General features: G+C 37.9%; 1 protein-coding gene across 1 annotated transcript in view; it reads right to left on the bottom strand.

Moving 5' to 3' along the window:
- Positions 1-19,927, bottom strand: part of vnd (ventral nervous system defective) — a 74,363-nt gene that overhangs the window by 42,819 nt on the left and 11,617 nt on the right. The window lies entirely within an intron of this gene.

The following is a 19,927-nucleotide window of genomic DNA, read 5'->3' as shown; positions in this document are numbered from 1 at the left end:
AGACGAAGCGCCTGAAGGGAATCTATATATCCAACCAGAATGGCGTCTTTATAGAAGGTCAGAAGGTGTATTTATAGACAACCAGCGTCTCTTGGAGATGTAGGTGTATTAAAAACTCCTTTCTCTATAAATTGTACAACTCTTAAACAAAAATTATATCTGCTGATCAACGACATGTTATTCCCATTGAAACCACTGTTCCTAAGAAACAACTAAAGGTGCTAAAAGCCACTCATTAAATACTCTTTTAACCACATGGTCTACACTTACAGATGATGCAGATGCATCAAAATGGCTATGGCGGATCTTTTTTTCTAAATGGCGGCTGCTGTAGCAAAATGCTTGCTAGCACATACCATTTTTACACACACACACAACTACACACCTTGACATTTTTAGTAGGACATTTCAGCTCAGCAATTGAAAGTGGTTAATTGTGAGGTATGTACTCTCAACTCAACTCATAAGAGGAACGAAGAGAAGTACGTACATGAATTGGTCTATTCAAGCGGCTGTGTTAACGATCAATGGGTAAGTGATGGCAAGCTGATGTTTAGCCTTACGGCTGTTTACACATCCCTTTTATCCTTTTTGGATTGCCGAATTTGAAGGGTTTTTGTCAAGGCAAATGTTTTTGCCCGGCTAATGTGATGCCTTCCTATTTGATTTTTTACGCCTCTATTATCTGGCCATGCTATTTGTCAAACGCCTCAACTTCAATGACATTTTGCAACGATAAATGTTGAGGTTTTTTTTTTTGTTTTTGTGATCTAAAGAGGGTTGTTTTGTTGGTTGGATTGGAGTCTCCTTTTGTTGTTGTTAATGTACATATTTTGTATATCATTGAATTTTAATTCGATGCAGATTTAAATTGTAGGGCCATCCATGTACCACGATTGTATTAACACCGGGAGTTTGCAGTTTTGGAAATCACCCTTGAATAGATGGAGAGAATGGAAAATGATGCATGTATGTAATTTCAAGGATAATTAACTTTCCACTAAATAGAATGTAGTTAGGTTCCGTATGATCATTCAAATCACATGGACATGGATGGTATTGGCAATTTAAGGGTTGGGTGGGTAACTAGCATTTTGGAATATAAAATAATATGTGGTTATTAATAAATGAGGTTATGTTGAATATCCTACCTCCCAAATCGATTTTTAGAGGGTTGGAGGGAAATTAAAATTTACTTAAAATTTGAGGTTTGTATAATTTGTCAATCTTAAGTTGTGATTCTTTTCTTGAGAATTGTTTTTCTTTTTCTCTTGAGGGAAAGAGGCGCTTCCTTAAAAACTGTATATTTAAATAAAATTAAACCTCGACAGAAGTAATTTTTCAGAGGATTATATTTGTTTAACATATTTTTTAATCTTTCAGTAATTTCACACATAATTTTTCATTGCCTTTAAGCCTTTTAAGTAAATCAGGATCTACAATTGTTGATGTCCTATATGCAGAACCCTTTGTTAAAATTAAGAAATTCTTGGAAAGTTCATACTGAAGATTTTTGAGAAAACTTGAAGAGAACTGTTGTTTAAATAAGGCCTAGAAATTTTTACAAAATATTGAAAGGGTATAACAGGGTGCGAATATGGGCTTAACATATCACTCGGATTTTTAATTTATACATAATTAAGGGGCTATCCCTAGTTGTGCAGACAAACAAAAACATTTTCATGAATTTTTTTTCCAAGAAATTACCAATATTTTTATGTAGATCTTTCTTTCATCTGAAAGAGCATATCTTTAATGACTTTTGGAATTTATGTTGTTGAAAAATATTCCATAGATTTGTGGTAAATGACTACCTTCGTAACTTTTTTTTGTAAAAGCGTTTTGCAGTGCCAACGATAACTCCAAAACGAATATACCGATCTGCATATATTTTTGTATTGTCTTTAGGCGAAACAGAATTTAAAAAATTGTGAACTGTCTAAGTCCAAATTTTTAATGAAAGAATTAACCATTTTTTGTCCAAAGGTCGGGCAAAAAATTATAGTTGGCACAGACTTGAAAAATGCCATTTCGAGAAAAACGCATTTTAAGTTACACCACGACACACAAAACACAACGAGTTCTTTACTTTGAACGGTCATATCTCAGCCAATTTTGCTTCGATCGACCTAAAAGTTTTTTCGGCACTACCTACCTGTTCTTCAAAATAAGTCAATGATTTTTTCGATATTTTAAAAGTGATAAGTAGGTGTAAAGCAAGTAAAATATAATGACTCTGCTTTTCCGACAGCTAAATATGTGTGATGGAGTGGCCCTAAATATTGAGATGTATTGACCTGTTACCCGATATAAATGCAATATATTGCTGTAAACAGGATTACAAGGAGTACCTTCGGTAAAAATTACATAACATTCCTCGAACAGACCTTAAATTGCACTTAACCCAAAATGTTGAACTTTAGTTAGGAAAGTACCCGAAGGATTTATACGACATAGACCTTCTTGGGAATTATTGTACGTTTGGAAGACATTTTACCACATCATCAAAATCTGGTACCAGCATGGTTTTTGGAGCTTTTGGGTCATTCTCACAGGAAGTACGGACTTGCCTCTGAAAAAAACCATCATAATAGAGGCCGAGAGGAAAACCTGCTACAAAAAGTTTCAGAACGATCTGAGACATGTCCATAAAATGCACTTTGCGTAAATTTTCGATATTTTGTCTGCGAGGTACCAAAAGGAGCGAAACAATATAGTCAATATTCTTGCTTGATCTATATCTGGTAGAATTATTATGATGTACAAAGTGTGGACCAAATCGGCTGCTCCCTTGGAGAGTTAGTGCAACAAAAGTTCAAAAATTTTCGATAAAGTGATATCGAAAATTTTTGAGCTTTTGTGGGGGAGTTGCCGTAGGGTTGGGGCGGTATGCCCATGTTCTAGCTTGATCGAAGTTTGGAAAAAATATTACGAGAACCAAATCGCTTAATCCGTTTGAGAGTTGTTGTGCGCACCGGGCAGATGGATCTGCCAGCTTACGGACAGGGCTATAAATTATCTTCGACCAAATAGGCTAAATTTAAAATAAAAACAAATATTATTTTCGCATCGCTTATATAGAAATAAGATGGCTCATGGACCGATTGGCCATTGATGTTCTAAACCTCTTTACGGAACTCCATTTGCAGTTTGACACCGTTCATACAGATCAAGCAACAGGTGATATGAATCTCCAGATAGAATAATATCAGCTATGCTCCAAATTTCCTCCCCGCGAATATACTAAATCCTACAGGAGATATAGGAGTCGTTCAGTGCACACATCGATTAACTCCACTTTTGAAAAATCTAAAATTTAAGTGTCAAAACCATTGATATAGCCATAACTTTTTATATTAAAATTAACTTTCCGGAATAATAAAGACTAGCACCTTTAAATTACGAATAAACAAATATACAGATATACAATGGCAAGCATACATGTAAAGATGACTTTTATTTCAAAAGCTGGGAAATTTCGTCACTCAACACCGAAGGACTACAGACAAATAATCCACCTGTGTTTTTTTCTTAAGATCCTCAAAAAGTTGTTCGACTTGGAGATGAGAAGAAACCAAACAGCACATTTAATAATGTAGAACTTGAATCAATTCATTTCTCACTCACTAACATAAGTACGGCGAAAATCCCGACTATTTTGATCAATGAAATGTTGAATGTACATAAATTTAAGCATTGAGGAAACTACCAAAGAGGCCAATAAACGTGGATTTTTAAAGTATTTTTGGAAGGACCCCAAGAGGACAATAAACGTTGATTTTTTAAATATTTTTGGGAGGACCCCAAGAGGCCAATAAACGTGGTCCCAAATAGTCCTCCCAAAAATATTTAAAAAATCCACGTTTATTGGCCTCTTGGGGTCCTCCCAAAAATATTTAAAAAATCCACGTTTATTGGCCTCTTGGGGTCCTCTCAAAAATATTTAAAAAATCCAAGTTTATTGGCCTCTTGGGGTCCTCCCAAAAATATTTAAAAAATCCAAGTTTATTGGCCTCTTGGGGTCCTCCCAAAAATATTTAAAAAATCCACGTTTATTGGCCTCTTGGGGTCCTCCCAAAAATATTTAAAAAATCCACGTTTATTGGCCTCTTGGGGTCCTCCCAAAAATATTTAAAAAATCCACGTTTATTGGTCTCTTGGGGTCCTCTCAAAAATATTTAAAAAATCCAAGTTTATTGGCCTCTTGGGGTCCTCCCAAAAATATTTAAAAAATCCAAGTTTATTGGCCTCTTGGGGTCCTCCCAAAAATATTTAAAAAATCCACGTTTATTGGCCTCTTGGGGTCCTCCCAAAAATATTTAAAAAATCCACGTATATTGGCCTCTTGGGGTCCTCCCAAAAATATTTAAAAAATCCACGTTTATTGGCCTTTTGGGGTCCTCCCAAAAATATTTAAAAAATCCACGTTTATTGGCCTTTTGGTGTCCTCCCAAAATATTTAAAAAATCCACGTTTATTGGCCTCTTGGGTTCCTCCCAAAATATTTAAAAAATCCACGTTTATTGGCCTCTTGGGGTCCTCCCAAAAATATTAAAAAAATCCACGTTTATTAGCCTTTTGGGGTCCTCCCAAAAATATTTAAAAAATCCGTGTTTATTGGCCTCTTGGGGTCCTCCCAAAAATATTAAAAAATCCACGTTTATTAGCCTTTGGGGTCCTCCCAAAAATATTAAAAAAATCCACGTTTATTAGCCTTTTGGGGTCCTCCCAAAAATATTTAAAAAATCTGTGTTTATTGGCCTCTTGGGGTCCTCCCAAAAATATTTAAAAAATCCACGTTTATTGGCCTCTTGAGTCCTCCAAAAATATTTTAAAAATTCACGTTTATTGGCCTCTTGGGTTCCTCCCAAAATATTTAAAAAATCCACGTTTATTGGCCTCTTGGGGTCCTCCCAAAAATATTTAAAAACAATAATAGAAAATAAATGTGGAATTTTAAAGTAGAAGGACCCAAAGAGGCCAATTATTGTAATCTTTGACTGAAATACTGAAATCTGGGTGATTTAAACATAAAATGGCTGGAATCGAAGATAAAACCTCTGAAGGATCCGACTTATTATAGAGACGGATGTAGTAGTGAAGAGAAAGACCCATTCTTAACTTCAGCACACGTACCTTCTTCTATATTTGCGATTATAGTTATAGTTGAGTTGACGGCCTCTGGTCAACTCGGACATAGAGAATGGTTGCACTTCCGCCTCCAGAATTACTACTATAGGAGTTATGTTGCCGAGCGTGTCTCCAACTTCGTTGTTGGATTCGGAAAGACCAGAAACCATAGTGTTTGGGCCAGCGACTGCCAACCCAGCATCAAACCTATGCTTCTTTCTATGCTGCTACAACAACAACAAACGCAGCACCTTGCACCCCGGTAATGCATCGTCCCGGCAAGAAAAATGCAACGGTCTCCGCAGTAAAGCGAAATTGTGGACCTTTTGAGTCGGGGAAACATCATGGTCTCCGTGATTTGGGAAACAAAGCTCATGGTCACTTATAGCTTGCAACGTTGCGATGGTTGCCACATTTTGAGAAAGGATCGTGCAATAAGCGTAGGTGGAGGACATGATTCCAGTACAGACCGATTTCGCTTGAGCTGGATTCTAGTCATCCATATGCCTGACATTAGTTTGTTTGGATGAAAAGAGAAGATTGTCACAGCTCACCTGATATCACCATAGTCGCACCCGGTGTGATAAATTACACACATTCATTTTCCTTGTTTCAGATCATTATCGTCTCCGTTAACAGACCACCCGAATTCGAAACTAAAAAATCAATCACCGCTTCAGAGAGCTGCCCAGCCCATTCCCACAGATCTGAGAGAGCGTTCGAGGAATTAAGCCAGACTATTTCGAAAAAACATTGTAACAGTTATCCCAATAAAAAACGCCACGAACGTTCTAATATGCCGGGACATCATCATAGCTGCAGCCGCTCGTTACATGCCAGTTGGTCGAATACCAGATGCGACGGGACTATCAAATTAGCGTGATGATATTGGTCGTACGATCCCAGAAGGCGCAAGATTTGGGGAAGTTACTCTTCAAGCCAACACGATAGTATGCGAGCATAGCGGAAAAAGTGCTAGCAATCACTGACGCCAGGAGATTGAGATATGTTTACGACCATATATCGGAATTTTCTCAGACTCACAGCAGCACGACAACTTGCGTAATAAGATTGGTCGAATTGTACATCGGTAGTCATTATCTGATTAGAATGTTTCATTAGCCTGGAAAGCTTTATCTCTGCGACACGTGGATGACAGAGTTATGGTGGATAACCAACTGAGGATTTAATTCAATCTTTCGGTACCAAAGATTTTAAAATTGTACTGTAGTATTTTTTGTTGTAGAAGATATTGTATCTCCCTCTCTCCCCCTCCCTCGATATCCTTTAAATTTCCCTAATACCCAAATTGCCATTCATACTCAACAATACAAGAAAACCTTCTACAGGTTAGTATATAAAGAACATACATATTAACCTTATTTTATTTCCTCTTTCCACCTCTACTTCCGTTTAGCAAGCACAGCTTGAACCAAGTAATGATAACAATAGAATGCCCAGCAACCAAGGCTGTTGTTGGCTTCACAGTTATTTTAAGTTGGTAATCAGATGTCGATTTATTTCGAATCTTTAATTTGTATGACTGTCGGACTTAGTACAAGATTTGTTGTTTTGTTGTGGACGAAAAAGGTGTTGTGTTGTATTAGGGAAGGATGTGTAATAGATACTTGTGTGTGTGTATTTGTCTGAATATTTCATAGATTTGCATTTGTTTGTTCGTTCATTCACACAGATTGGGAGAGGATTTTATGAATGAATTTGTTGTTATTGCTTTGCAGTGACCGTTTGCTAAGAATCCCGTAGACAATAACTCTACGGGATGCACAGAGTTTACATTGAAATTTTCTTCGGGTGGGCCTGGAGATTTTACTAAATTGGTTTGAGGGCGATGTTTGGTGGCATTCTGCTCTAAGGCTTATGACACATTTTTGTTTTTGTAAAAGGCCGCATTGTAAGAAATTCCTGGTCGAGTCTTAAAATCATTGTTAAAGCCTTAAAATTAATTACTTTTTTCTGTTCCTGTTTTGGGCTCATTTACACTACTGTCATGGTAATGTGCAGTGTGGTAGTGGTTGTATGATTTCTTCTTGGAAGACAACAAGCATGCAAAGTTTTGGGCTTATTTACAAAAACATTTGTTGAAATTCTCACTATTAACAAAACTATTAAACTCTGGTGCTTCTAAGGCAATTTTATGCCCAAATAAAAGTTCAAGCACACCCCTACCGCTACAAAACCACCTGCTCTCTACTTCAGTTTCCGTTGCCTTTTTTGGCAGTTGTCGTTAATTGAGGACACTCTTGTGACAAGAGCTTGAATATTGTTTTCCTGACTTCTTGTTGTTGTTGTTGTCTTTTTTATTTTATTTAGTTTCACAACTGTCATGACAATGTGACATTTATGACATTTAATATATTGCTTAATATTGTTAGCTCATACAAGCCTCCGTCTGGTCCGCTTTGCAAGCAATAGCACCCCCATCCCATGCAACTCTTCAGTGTGTGGTATTCGATTTCGTCACAACACCTTTTGGGAGCACTTCAAATTTATAGGGAAATGATTGAATCATTGGTTTATGATTTCCCCCCACAGAAAATATTGAAACCCTTTTTTGTTTTGGCAAAAGGGTTATGATTTAACAGAAATAATGTTAATGGTCTGATATAATAATGGTGAAAATGTGTGGATATTGACATTTTCTAGGAGGGGGATGGCTCAAAACCCAATAGTTCATGCCAGGAGGTACATACATTGAATTATTTCTAACATCGATTTCGTAGTCCATTTAAATCAAACGGAATTTAGTGATTTTAACAGTCAATTCCATTCCTCCATTTGAAACCGATAAATCTCATATTTTCCTAAAACTAGTGTTTTAAGTACCAGTGTAAATAAGGTTTCAGATTATTCTTCACATGGATGTTTCTCCCTTGGGGTAACACTATTAACGTTTCACATTATAAAGTAATTTTTTATTACTTTACAGTCCTAAGTTCTCTCCCTAAAAGGTAATAAATGACAGTTTAAGATCGAGAGAAAAAGGAAATACGTAATTCAAATACTGGATGACGATCGATAAACCGGATGTTAAATCCTCAAAATAACCGATTCATTTTCAACAATCAATTGTCATTCCGAAAGGGAATTGTCAATTGTTGGCAAAGGTGTAAAAAACGTAACAACCATTACTAATCGAAAAAAACTCCGTCTGCTAAGAATGAATGAAGGAGAATGGAAATAAAACATCAATAACAGAGACGGGGAAGGAAGAAAACTATTAGAGAAAATAAAGAAAATAAATAATACAAACAAACAATCAAACAATACTGGCTGACTGACTGACACCAAATAAAATAAAGAAGACAATAAATTTCCATTGGTATTATTAGCTGTGTTATAAGGAAATCAAAACGAGTTCAAAAGGAAGAGAAAAGATGCCTAACAAGAAAATGAATGAAATTGTAAGAAATGTAAGAACGAAATTTTCAATTCAGCCATAGTTAACAATTTGTAAAGTTGAAGAAAAGTGATGGAAAGTAGAATGGTGATAGCTCCGCAAAGGCATATGACTTGGTTTTTTAGTTGTTACCGTAGTGACAAATGGGTAACAAATCATTTATGAGAGAGCATTTTTCTCAAGTTCACTTTAGAAAGAAATCTATTTCGGAGGATACGTGTGGATCATATGAACAAGTTTCAAGTTCTTTGATAAATTCAATAAGTAAAACAAGTAAAAAAGTATCAGTTAGCTTTGCCAACAGATATATACCCTCAGCCTATGTGAATTGCAACTTTCATCTACGGACAGTTCGAATGTATTTAGGGTCTTTTCAGAATTTTGTGTCACTTTTTGGATATTTGAACTTGCCGACAAAAATGTGGATTAGGATTATAGTTCAAAAGTTTTGCGGAGGAGGGAATGGACCGACATAGTGCATTACGGAAGTGGATCTTATTTTGAGAGTCATATCTTTTCGATAGATATCGCGTCCACTAGCCATTTCAGTGGGTTATCGTACACATGTTGGACCAGTGTAGCAGGAAGCATGGACTTGTCCACGGAAAACATATATGGCTGTAAACAGGACCACAAAAAACATCATCGGTATAAAGGATCTCCGAACAGACCCTAAACTGCACTTGGACACAAATGTTGAACTTTTGTGGGGGAGGTATCCTAAGGAGAGGACCGATATGAGTCATTTTAGAAGTTAAACTAAGTTTGTACCAAATATGACGAAGGCCCAATTTTGGACCAAATCGGTCTATCACTTCGAGTGTTATTGTGCTCTCCAACTACTACCTATGGTGCCATAGGATTTTTTTACAACTTTCGGGCTGTTTTCCCAAGTTGTATGGACTTGCCTCTGAAAAAAATTTTACCGTTGTTACTGAGACAGCGATTGAATGTTGCTTCAACAGAAATCAAAGTTAGTCAAAAGCAGGTCTTAAAGTGAACTTATCCGAAATTTTGTGTGGGAGGTACCCGAAGGAGTAGACAAATATAGTCAATATTCGAACCTGACCTATATCTGTACTGCGATTCTCTAGCAAGTTTTTTGAGTTACCGACAAAAATCGGTAAATTTAAAACGCAAAATTATGAATGAAAAGTTCAAATAAAAGTTGACAGCACTCTTGCTATCGGTAGAACTTTACGACTGTTTTTTATTCGTCGCTAACTTACCGCAAAACATCGGTAATTACCGAAATTATAAGCATTTTAATTTTACCGACAATTGTCGTTAACTCTACAAATGAGGTAGAGAATCGCATTACTGGTAGATATATTAGGGTGTGCAAAGTATGGGTTACATCGGTCACTCCCTTCAAGAGTTATCGTGCGCACAATTTTTCCGAACATTTTTTTGCACCTTTCAGGCTATTTTCTCAGGAAGTATGGACTTGCCCCTGATGAAACATGTGCCATCGTATGGGGGCTATGAATACAACTTGTTGCAACAAAAATCAAAGCGATTCGAGAGCAGGTCCTAATCTGAACTTATCCGAAATTTTGTGTGGGAGGTACCCGAAGGTGTGGACCGATTGAGTCAATTTTGGAACCTCATCTAAGTTTAGTAGAAATTTCACGATGTGCAAAGTATGGATCAAATCGGTTACTCCCTTCAAGAGTTATCGTGCGCACAAATTTTTCGAACATTTTCGAACTTTTGTGGGGGAGGTACCGGAAGGAGTGGACCGATATAGCCCATCTTCGACCTTAAACTAAGTTTGGACAAAATATTACGAAAGCCAAATTTTGGATCGAATTGGTTGATCCGTTCGAGAGTTATCGTGCGCTCCAGCCAGCCAGCCAGACAGGCAGACAGACAGACAGACAGACAGACAGACGGACGGACATTGCTCAATCGACTCCAAATTGTCTGAAACACATTTGGTCCAAACATACTTGGGGTCTAAAGCCATTATTTCGATGAGGCACATTTTGCCCGTATGAAAGTGTATATACCCTCGTTAGCATAAATGCTGAGGGTATAACAAGTATCAGTCAGCTTTGCTGACAGAGATTTGCCCTCAACTTGTAAATGTAAAAAAACAACAATAACAGTTGTGGTGGACCTTAATGTGGTAAGAACAGATCGGTAATTTGAACACGTAAAACGGCGATCTTTTCATACCATCCACCATAAGTTATATTGAATATTTCAGCCATTTCGGGGGAAACCGTTATTTAGGGGCTATATCTAAAGATGTACTCGTACCGACAAATTTCTGACGGAAAGTTTTGTAACTCCAACGAAGACTGAATACTAAATGCTAGTCCTTTAGGTGTAACAATACGTTTAAAACCTTCAAAATCGGCAGGTACCGTTCTATGGGGGCTTTAAGAAAACGTGTACCTATACTGGCAGTAATCTGCAGGAATGTTTTATATCCCCAAATAAGACAAAGTACCAAACATCTTCAATTCAAATCGGAAGGAACCGTTCTATGGGGGCTATATCAAAATGAAGTCTTGTACCGACCATTACCTTTGTGAATGTTCTATACCTCTAACGAAGACCTAATATCAAATTTTAGAATTTTTTGGTGGGATAATGGTGCCACCGTGGTGCAATGGTATGCACACCCACCTGCTCGTAGAAAGTTGTGGGTTCAACGGTGGCAAAACAACCTTCATTAATGTTGGCGACATTTCCTGAGTATTTCATCCATGTAAAACTTCTCTACAAGTGGTGTCTTAAGACACGCCGTTCGGACTCGGCGATAGACAGTAGGTCCCATATCATTGAGCTAATATGAATCGTGGTGCACTCATTGATATGAGAGAAATCTCCCTTGTCCGTCTGGGATGTTTGTGGAACAATTATATAGTGGGATAATGAGTTTAAACAAATAAGAAAGTATCAGTCAGCAGTGCCGACAGAGATATACCCTCAGCCTCGGACCTAAAAAAATGAAGCAACCACTATACTTCTGATGTCTCCGGGGTTTTTTTGAGTTTTTGGACCAATTTCTCAGGAATATGGACTTGCCTAACAAGTAAAAAAGTATCAGTCGGCTTTGCCGACAGAGATATACCCTTAGCCGGTGTAAATTGAAACGTCCATCTATTGACAATATCGAATCTAGATTACGGATTTTGTGGCCTTTTTTTGGAATTTGCCGACAAAAATATATTTGGTTTGAAGCTCAAATGTGTTGCAGAGGATGTACTTGAAGGAAAGGACCGACATATTCCATTTTGGAAGTGGATTATATTTTGGGAGTCATATCTTTTGATAGATATTGTGCCCACCACTCCTTTCAGTTGGTTTGAAAGCATGGACTTGCCCACGAAAAACATAATATCGAGCGTTTTTGCAGCTTTCAGGCCATTTTCTCAGGAAGTATAGACTTGACCTGAAAAAACTTGAACCGTCGTAATGGCAGCTAATAAAAGTTTTTACAACAAAGATCAAAGTGATTCGATAGCAGGCCTTAATTTTGTGAAAGAGGTACCCGAAGGAGTTGATATATATAGCCGATTTTTGAACCTGATCTATGTCACGGATAAACATAACGATGTGCCAAGTATGGACCAAATCGGTTACTACCTTCGAGAGTTATCGTGTGCACCATTTTAGTGAAAACGTTTGAACTTTTGTGGACCGATATGGCTCATCTTCGAACTTAAACTAAGTTAGGACAAAAAATTCCAATGGCCAAATTTTGGGCCCAATCTGCAGATGCGTGCGAGAGTTATGGTAGAAGCGTGGACTTGCCCCTGCTAAAACTTGTACTGCCGTAATGAGGGCAACAAATACAGGTCCTAAACGGAACTTTTCCGATTTTGTGGGGGGGTACCCGAATGAGTGGAGCGATAGAATCCATATTGAAACCTCACCTATGTCTGGTAGAAATTTCACGTCGTGTAAAGTTTACACCACATCGGTTACTACCTTTAAGAGTTATAGTTCGCACAATTTTTTCGAACATTTTCAAAATTTTGTGGGGGAGGTACCTGAAGGAGTGGACCGATATGGCCCATCTTCCAACTTAAACTAAGTTTGTACAAAATATTACGAAGTCCAAATTTTGGAATAAATCGGTTCATCCGTACGAGAGTTATCGTGTGCACCAGCCAGACAGACAAACGGACGGACATTGCTAAATCGACTCCAAATTGTCTGAAACGGATTTCGTCCAAACATACTTGGGGTCTAAAACCATTTTTTCGATGAGGCACATTTTGCCCGTATGAGAGTGTATATACCCTCGACAGCATAATTGCTGTGGGTATAAAAACTGTACCGTCATAACTAGGGCCGGGCCCCATACACAACCAGGCGAGTCCTTAAATTGCGCCAACACTACTGAGGGGTATTTTGCCACCGTTGCAAATTTGATATTGCCTAGCCGAGGAATCGGACCCACGACCTTCTGCGTGCAAGGCGGGTGTGCATACCATTGTACCACGGAGGCACCCATTTTTTGGGCAAAATATTACGAAGTGCAAAATTTGGTTTGAATCGTTCGAGAGTTACCGAAGATTTGCAATTTTAGTTGGAGCTTTTAGGTCATTATCTCTGAATGATGCAGTTGTCCTTGAAAGAGGGAGCAGCAAGAACAACCTGCTGAAAAAACTTTTCTCAACGATCCCAGAAAAGCTCTTAAACGTCACTTTTTCCGAATTTTGTGTGCGAGGTACCTGAATTGACTCTGAGGACTCTTCGACCAGGGGCCGTTCGCATATACATATATTTCACCACGCCTACTACGATCTCTGTGGCTGAGGATATATAAAATATAAGATCCGGGCTGAAAGGAATTGACTCGGAGGATTCTTCGACCAGTGGCTTTCACCTCATCAATTACATATTTAGTCCGATCAAAATAGACATTAGGACATTGCCTCAACCCTAGCTCTCCACCAAAATTTAGCTTTGTGAGAATTTTTGCTATTTCCCCCTAATACGCATGTCTATTTTGACCGGACTAATTTGTTTGTGTTCGTATATTTTTTTCACCATCGGAGCGGCAATATATAATGCTTGCTACGAGCTCTTTTGGTCCGTGTCGGGCTAGGAAAGTACCCCGTGGTATGGATCTATTCTGTTTTCCAGGTCCGCATCCATCACATGTCAAAATCGGTGAGATGTAATGGATATGGATATAGGAAATATGTGCATTTCGGCCATGGTCGCGGCGATCAAGAAAACAAAACTCACCATCACCTGTAGCTTGCAACGTTGCGATGGATACAACGCTCCTTATACACCAGTCTGTGGCAGCCGGTCTAACAAATTATGTGTCCTGACAACCCGTCACTTACCTTGGCTCTCCGTTAACAGACTTCATCACTGACCGCCGTACTTTTCTGAACCATGGGAAAGCTGATTCAGAGATTTGCCAATCGCCGTTTTATAGGGCCACCTATTCTCTCAAATTTTCCGGTAGTTGAAAGAATTTTCTGGGACATCAACACAGCTGCTGCCGTGCTAGTCGAATACCAGAAATTATACCAAATTTCCCAGCAGAGGCGATCAGAATAGCAAATGACCAAGATGAGGTTAGTTGTACGAACCATAAAGACTCAAGAGTTAGAGAAATTACTTCTGAAAATCATCCAAAGCGTTGGGCCCCTGGAAAGTTAGCAGTGTGAGGATTTTAGAGGTACTATTGCTGACCATGATGAGAAGCAGATTCCCAGCAACACAATCAAAGACTGAAGCAGAAAAGGTCGTGCGACCGAACAGTTGTGGTGGCTCTAGACCTATCAAAGGTATTCGATAAGGTGAAATAGTACTTTCTTGGGTGTTAACGCCATGAGCATCCCTGCAACAATCTAGTAGTCAGCCCACGTAAGCCAGGAGAGATCTTCATGATCTGAAGAGAGAGGTCCAAAGGTACAAACAAGAACCTCTAGATCAACGAGCCTATCAGGCCTGGTTAAGCATTCATACTGATGTAGTTGCGTGATACAAAGGCACACTGTGAATGCTGTACTCGGAGACCACTCCCAATCCATTGCAGTAAAAAAACGCCAGCTGTCAAGGCAAACACGAGTGATTTTTCCTCAGTTAAGATGTGGACGATGCAGTCGCCTCATTTCGTACGATAATCAACAAATTCCCTACATGTAGATTGGGACCGCGCAACACTAAACAGACTCACATGTCTCGTGATTTTTTATGGATGCAGCCAGGTTGCAAAATTTTGAAATCTGGGCACAGAGAAACAGGAACCAAATAACTATAAAAGATATACAACCGAACATACGATGGGCACTAGAAAACTATCTGGTCTAGGCAACACGCAGTGTCGCCACGCGTCATTTTACATTTTTTTTTACAGTTTTTAGCCTATGCGTACTCAGGGCAGTTTGACATACGACCATGTGTTGGGTGGTTTACAGTGGCCTGGTTAAGACACCTCCAAAACGTGATTTTTGAAAAGAGTTCAAAAACCACAGCATCTTCTGGCGACGAAAATCGTTGACCACGCATTTTTTCTTGACGAGCTGGAATCAAAAGAAGTCATTGGATCCCCAGTCAGGGCTGTACGGCGCATGACCCATCAATTCCTCGTTTTGTCCGGTCAAACAGGCGCTGGTTTGAATCGATGTGTGAGAGCTCGTGTTGTCATGTTGCAGAAAGATTCGTCTCCTCTTGTTCGTTTTTCGAATTTCTCATGAGATTTCAGGCAAATAAATTGTAGTGTAACACTCAGAATTAACGGTCCTACATTTCTCAAGACGTATAGTACTCACATGGCCAGTTTTTCTGAAGAAACAGGCGACGATTTCTTTCGAAGTGCTACTTACATGAACAACTTTCGTTGGATTTGGATCGGTTTCGAAGACCCAAACGGTCGATTTCAGGTTGTTGAAGCACAGCCATTGTTTTTATTTACAATTTCTTTGCACCAATCCACAAATGCCCAAGGATGCCTCTATCTCACGCTATATATCATGGCGATCTTGCATTATCCGTTCACACACGGCTTTATTTTTTTTCTGGCACAACGGCCGTTTTTGGACGAACGTCAATAACTTCGTTTTTTACGAGTATCGGCCACAATTGAATTCATTAAACTTTTCATAGTACAATAGGATGGCCCTTTATCGACATACAAAGATTTAATTTGATCGATGCACTCTTGTCGCGATTATCCACGTCGAAAGTTGTGAAAAATTATCGGACGAAAATGTTCGCAAGTAAATTTCATTATTTTTGCAAAGTGATTTCAAGTCACTGTAAACAACTTAGCACATGGTCGTATGTCAAACTGTCCTGAGTACGCTTAGACAAAAAACTGCAAACTTTCCAAAAAAAAAATGTCAAATGACGTCTGGCGGCACTGTGTGTTGCCTAGGCCAGAAAGTTTTCTAGTTCCCCTCGTATGTGCCTTGTTACCACAACAACAAACATGCAGGAGCTTTTAGTTGGATCCTGCACAAAAACGTGGAGTTATATCGAAAATTTTCTGCTAGGAAATACCAAATTCCAATCACGGAACCATTATATGGAGACAAGAAGCTTTTTGGCTCCACATTGCAATGCAAAATTTTAGTCATTTCATTTTCAAATAACCAATTCAAATATGGACCGATATCACCCATTTTCATTGGCAAGCATAGAGACATGGCAAGGGGTATTATTATGGCTTTGTGCAGTTGTATATATCATGCAAAAGGAAAAGTGATACCCCTATAGTTCGCCTTGAGGATCTTATGGAATCAGTCTTTCCGGATTTCGGATGAAAATTATGGAAGATCATTTTTACCCAACGTACGAATAGATTCAGATTTGGATGTAGATCCCGAATAAATTTTCGTCCGAGTTCATGAATTTAATGCACATAACACTCTTTGTCTGTCAAATTTTCATGAAATTTGGTAAATGTAACGGATATTGGTCTAAACCTGATTTCGAGAAATTCGGTTCCTAGCAACAAACTCTTAACAGCAAGAGTAAACTAAGTCCTGAATTCACCTCCAGTGTGAGTGATCTTACCAGACCTTGGTTTCAGACATATTTTTACAATTTAGATTAAAGCGAAAGTCTAAAATCATTCACATAAAATTATATCTTACTGAAATTTAGTTGAAAATAATCCATGTACCTCAATTTATTTGTATGCTTCTTCCTGCCGTCTTAAAACCTTTACCAACTTAAAACACTTGCTTAGCCGTTCATTCATTAAAACGGTAACATCAGAATTCTGGGAAAATGCTTTACAAACCCAATTCTCTCGTTCTCTTTGTAATGAACAACACCTTGCCTAATCTTTGGGTAACATTACACACCGAGATACATACATACATATAATTGAATTTAATTTTAGCCCAGATCAATCGTTCAATTCTGGTTCGAGGTGCGAAAAATTATGTTAAAACCAGATTTGTTGTAAAAACAACTTAAAATTGACAAAATAATGGTTTAAGTAGGGGAAAATCTCTACAGCAAAGAAAAACGTATTTCAAAGTCTGCAAAGAAATCGCCAAGAAAAACAATTTAACCCAAAGCCGAATTAAAATAATGAAATTTGTATTTAAAAGGTATTTACACACCTCTAAGCAAGGGGAATGGTAACAACAGAAAGAAACAACAACAAAGTCTGTACACAGAGATCAGAATGAAATCCAATCCAAGGCAAGATAACTAAGCCAATGTTGCAGCATCGTTTAACGAAATTGTATACAGAATGGAACGAAACAAAACAACAACACACCAAGCACAAAGAGGGATATACATCAACCAGCGAGTTAAACATGTCTACTTGAAACAAAGGGAATTATTTCCACTTTGTCACAATTTTTGCCAATAAATAGCAAAAAAATATGCAACAACAACAAACACAACATTTCCTTTCTTTCACTTTTACACCTCAGACCTCACTCAATCAGCTATGCTGTACATCAACGCTATATTGTGTGTGCCGACCGTTCAGCTTTTTACTTTCCTGCCTGTCTGTCGGTCCTTGTGCCCATTTCACGGCTCACGGCAATGCATACCTTGGGCATGGGCAAATACGTTAGTTATTTGGGTTTTTACACAAAACACCAAACTCAGTTGCGAACATTTGGTGTTGATACTGCACACGGTATCAGACATAGCCCGGAGTATGACTGGCAAACACATGTGAGCACCAGAGATATGGAAAATACCGCAACAATGTGCGATATTTCCATGTCCTTTATGCTGCTGAGGTGGTGTTCTTCTCACTTGATGCTGTTAGTTTTTGTTTGCAATTTTCCCAATAGGTTTAAGCAGCAGTTTCCTCCATTGATCAGCGAATCACATTTCGGTACGTTTGTGTACGGTGGGCATTGTAATTGGGTTTTGGTGCTAATAATCGCCTTCTACCTTCGGATAATCTCAGCTAATGCTGTTTGCCAATAATACCATTTAAATGCATTTAAACGACCATATCGCTTCCTTGATCCCATGCTAGAACATGGTTCATGACCAACAACAACAGCAATTGTTGTCAATGTTGTAATATGAGAATTATTGTTTTCAATTACTGTCGTCTGTATTTGACGATCGTTCGTTCGTTTGATTGTTTTGACATTTGCGTTTTTTATGGAACAAAAAGAAACAAATAATTATTGCAGGATCTTAAAGACAACATAAAGGACGATATTGTGAATTGTTTCGAATTTCCCAATGCTGGATGTTTGTTTAGTTCACCTGAACTTTTATTTGTATATTCAATCGATCACAGAAAAAAGTGTATGTATGAAAGAGAGAGAGAGAGGGTGACTGCATTCCGACGGATAAAAATATTTATTTAATAATTTATTTATGTATTTATTTTCAGCAAAATGTTCGATGCCAATGATGCTATTCAAGCATGGGTACAAGTGATTGGCATGTCACACAGTGTTGCCACAGTGAACAAAAATCGAAAAATGTGATGTTAACTTTTATATACATATGTATGTTTAAGTTTCATTCTTACAGTAAACACATCAGATACGACGAATCTGAAAGTATTTTGTCAATATGTGCATCCATAACGAAGATATAGCTCTTTAAATATGAAAAATATTTCCCAGGTAATCTAAAGCGATAATCATATGAAAATTAGATGAAAAAAAATAATTATTTCTGAAAATTTTGTTGATAATATTAAAAGTTTTGGATGGGGATTTGATGGGTGGGCTATAAAAATAACATTTTAGTACAATAAGTTGACATCAACTGGACATGGGCAAGGTACCGTTATCAAGAATTAAAAATTTAAATTTGATTAAAAAAAATGTAAATTCTTATTATTATTATTGCTTGGCTCTTGATTTCCGTTAATTGGACATCTCTTCCGAAGCGAAATGTGTAAAAACATTCTGCCCATCCCTGCAACCTTCTGAGATACATATATTGGTTCAGATGTTATATAGCCCCCATATATATCTTTTCCCGATTTTGCTACAACCCGTTCAATTTGGATCGAATATCCTTCCTTCAAATTTAATATGTCTTATTATCTTATCGGTGGCTAGTTACTTCGATTTTAAGGGTTAACAAACAAAACATTGTTCCACAACATCCCATACGGGACAAGGGAGACTTCTCTCATATCAATGAGTGCACCCCGATTCATATTTAGCTCAATGATATGGGACCTACTGTTTATCGCCGAGTCCGAACGGCGTGTCTTAAGACACCACTTATGGAGAAGTTTTTCATGGATGAAATACTCAGGAAATGTCGCCAACATTACTGAGGGGTATTTTGCCACCATTGAAAAAATGTTTGATGTTGGTTGGCCTGGGAATCGAACCCCCGACCTTCTGCGTGCAAGGCGGGCGTGCATACCATCGCACCACGGTGGCACATTTCATGGGTTAATTCAGTCAATTTTATCAGAGCAGGGGTAGCTGCCATCATTAGAGTATTTAGAACCATGCCAAAACCATGGATGTTAGGACTCGTATGTCAAATATATATTCACTGGACAATAGCCGTAGTCTATCCCCGCATTTTCACATACAATATCAGGAACCTATGACTTATCCTGATGACGTTATTTTAGTACGAAAATGCGTAATTTTTCAAAGTCCGATCTGGGTTATCAATATTTTCAATATATATATTCAACATAGATATTTCAAAAACAGTTTGGATCGAGCACACATAATCTTCTAAAAGAATTTATTATCAAAAACTTCAATAAAATATATTTTGTGACCGCAGATAACGAAAATGTGAATAAAAACGTTCGAATATGGTCCTAAATCATATATAAAAGCGAAAGGTTCTGGAGATTTTAAATATTATAGCTTGATTTGGAACATTTCTTCTTTTGACACAACCCCCAAAAAGTAAGGTATTTTAGGAGATTTTGACTCAGTATGGAATAAATTTTAATTAAGAGTCTAGAAGTTT

This window comes from Musca autumnalis, unplaced genomic scaffold, assembly GCF_047663935.1.
Source record: "Musca autumnalis isolate F117 unplaced genomic scaffold, ASM4766393v1 scaffold_3, whole genome shotgun sequence".
NCBI classification, from domain to species: Eukaryota; Metazoa; Arthropoda; class Insecta; order Diptera; family Muscidae; genus Musca; species Musca autumnalis.
Note: the sequence above shows the minus strand (reverse complement) of the source record. Positions and strands in the feature narration are given on the sequence as shown.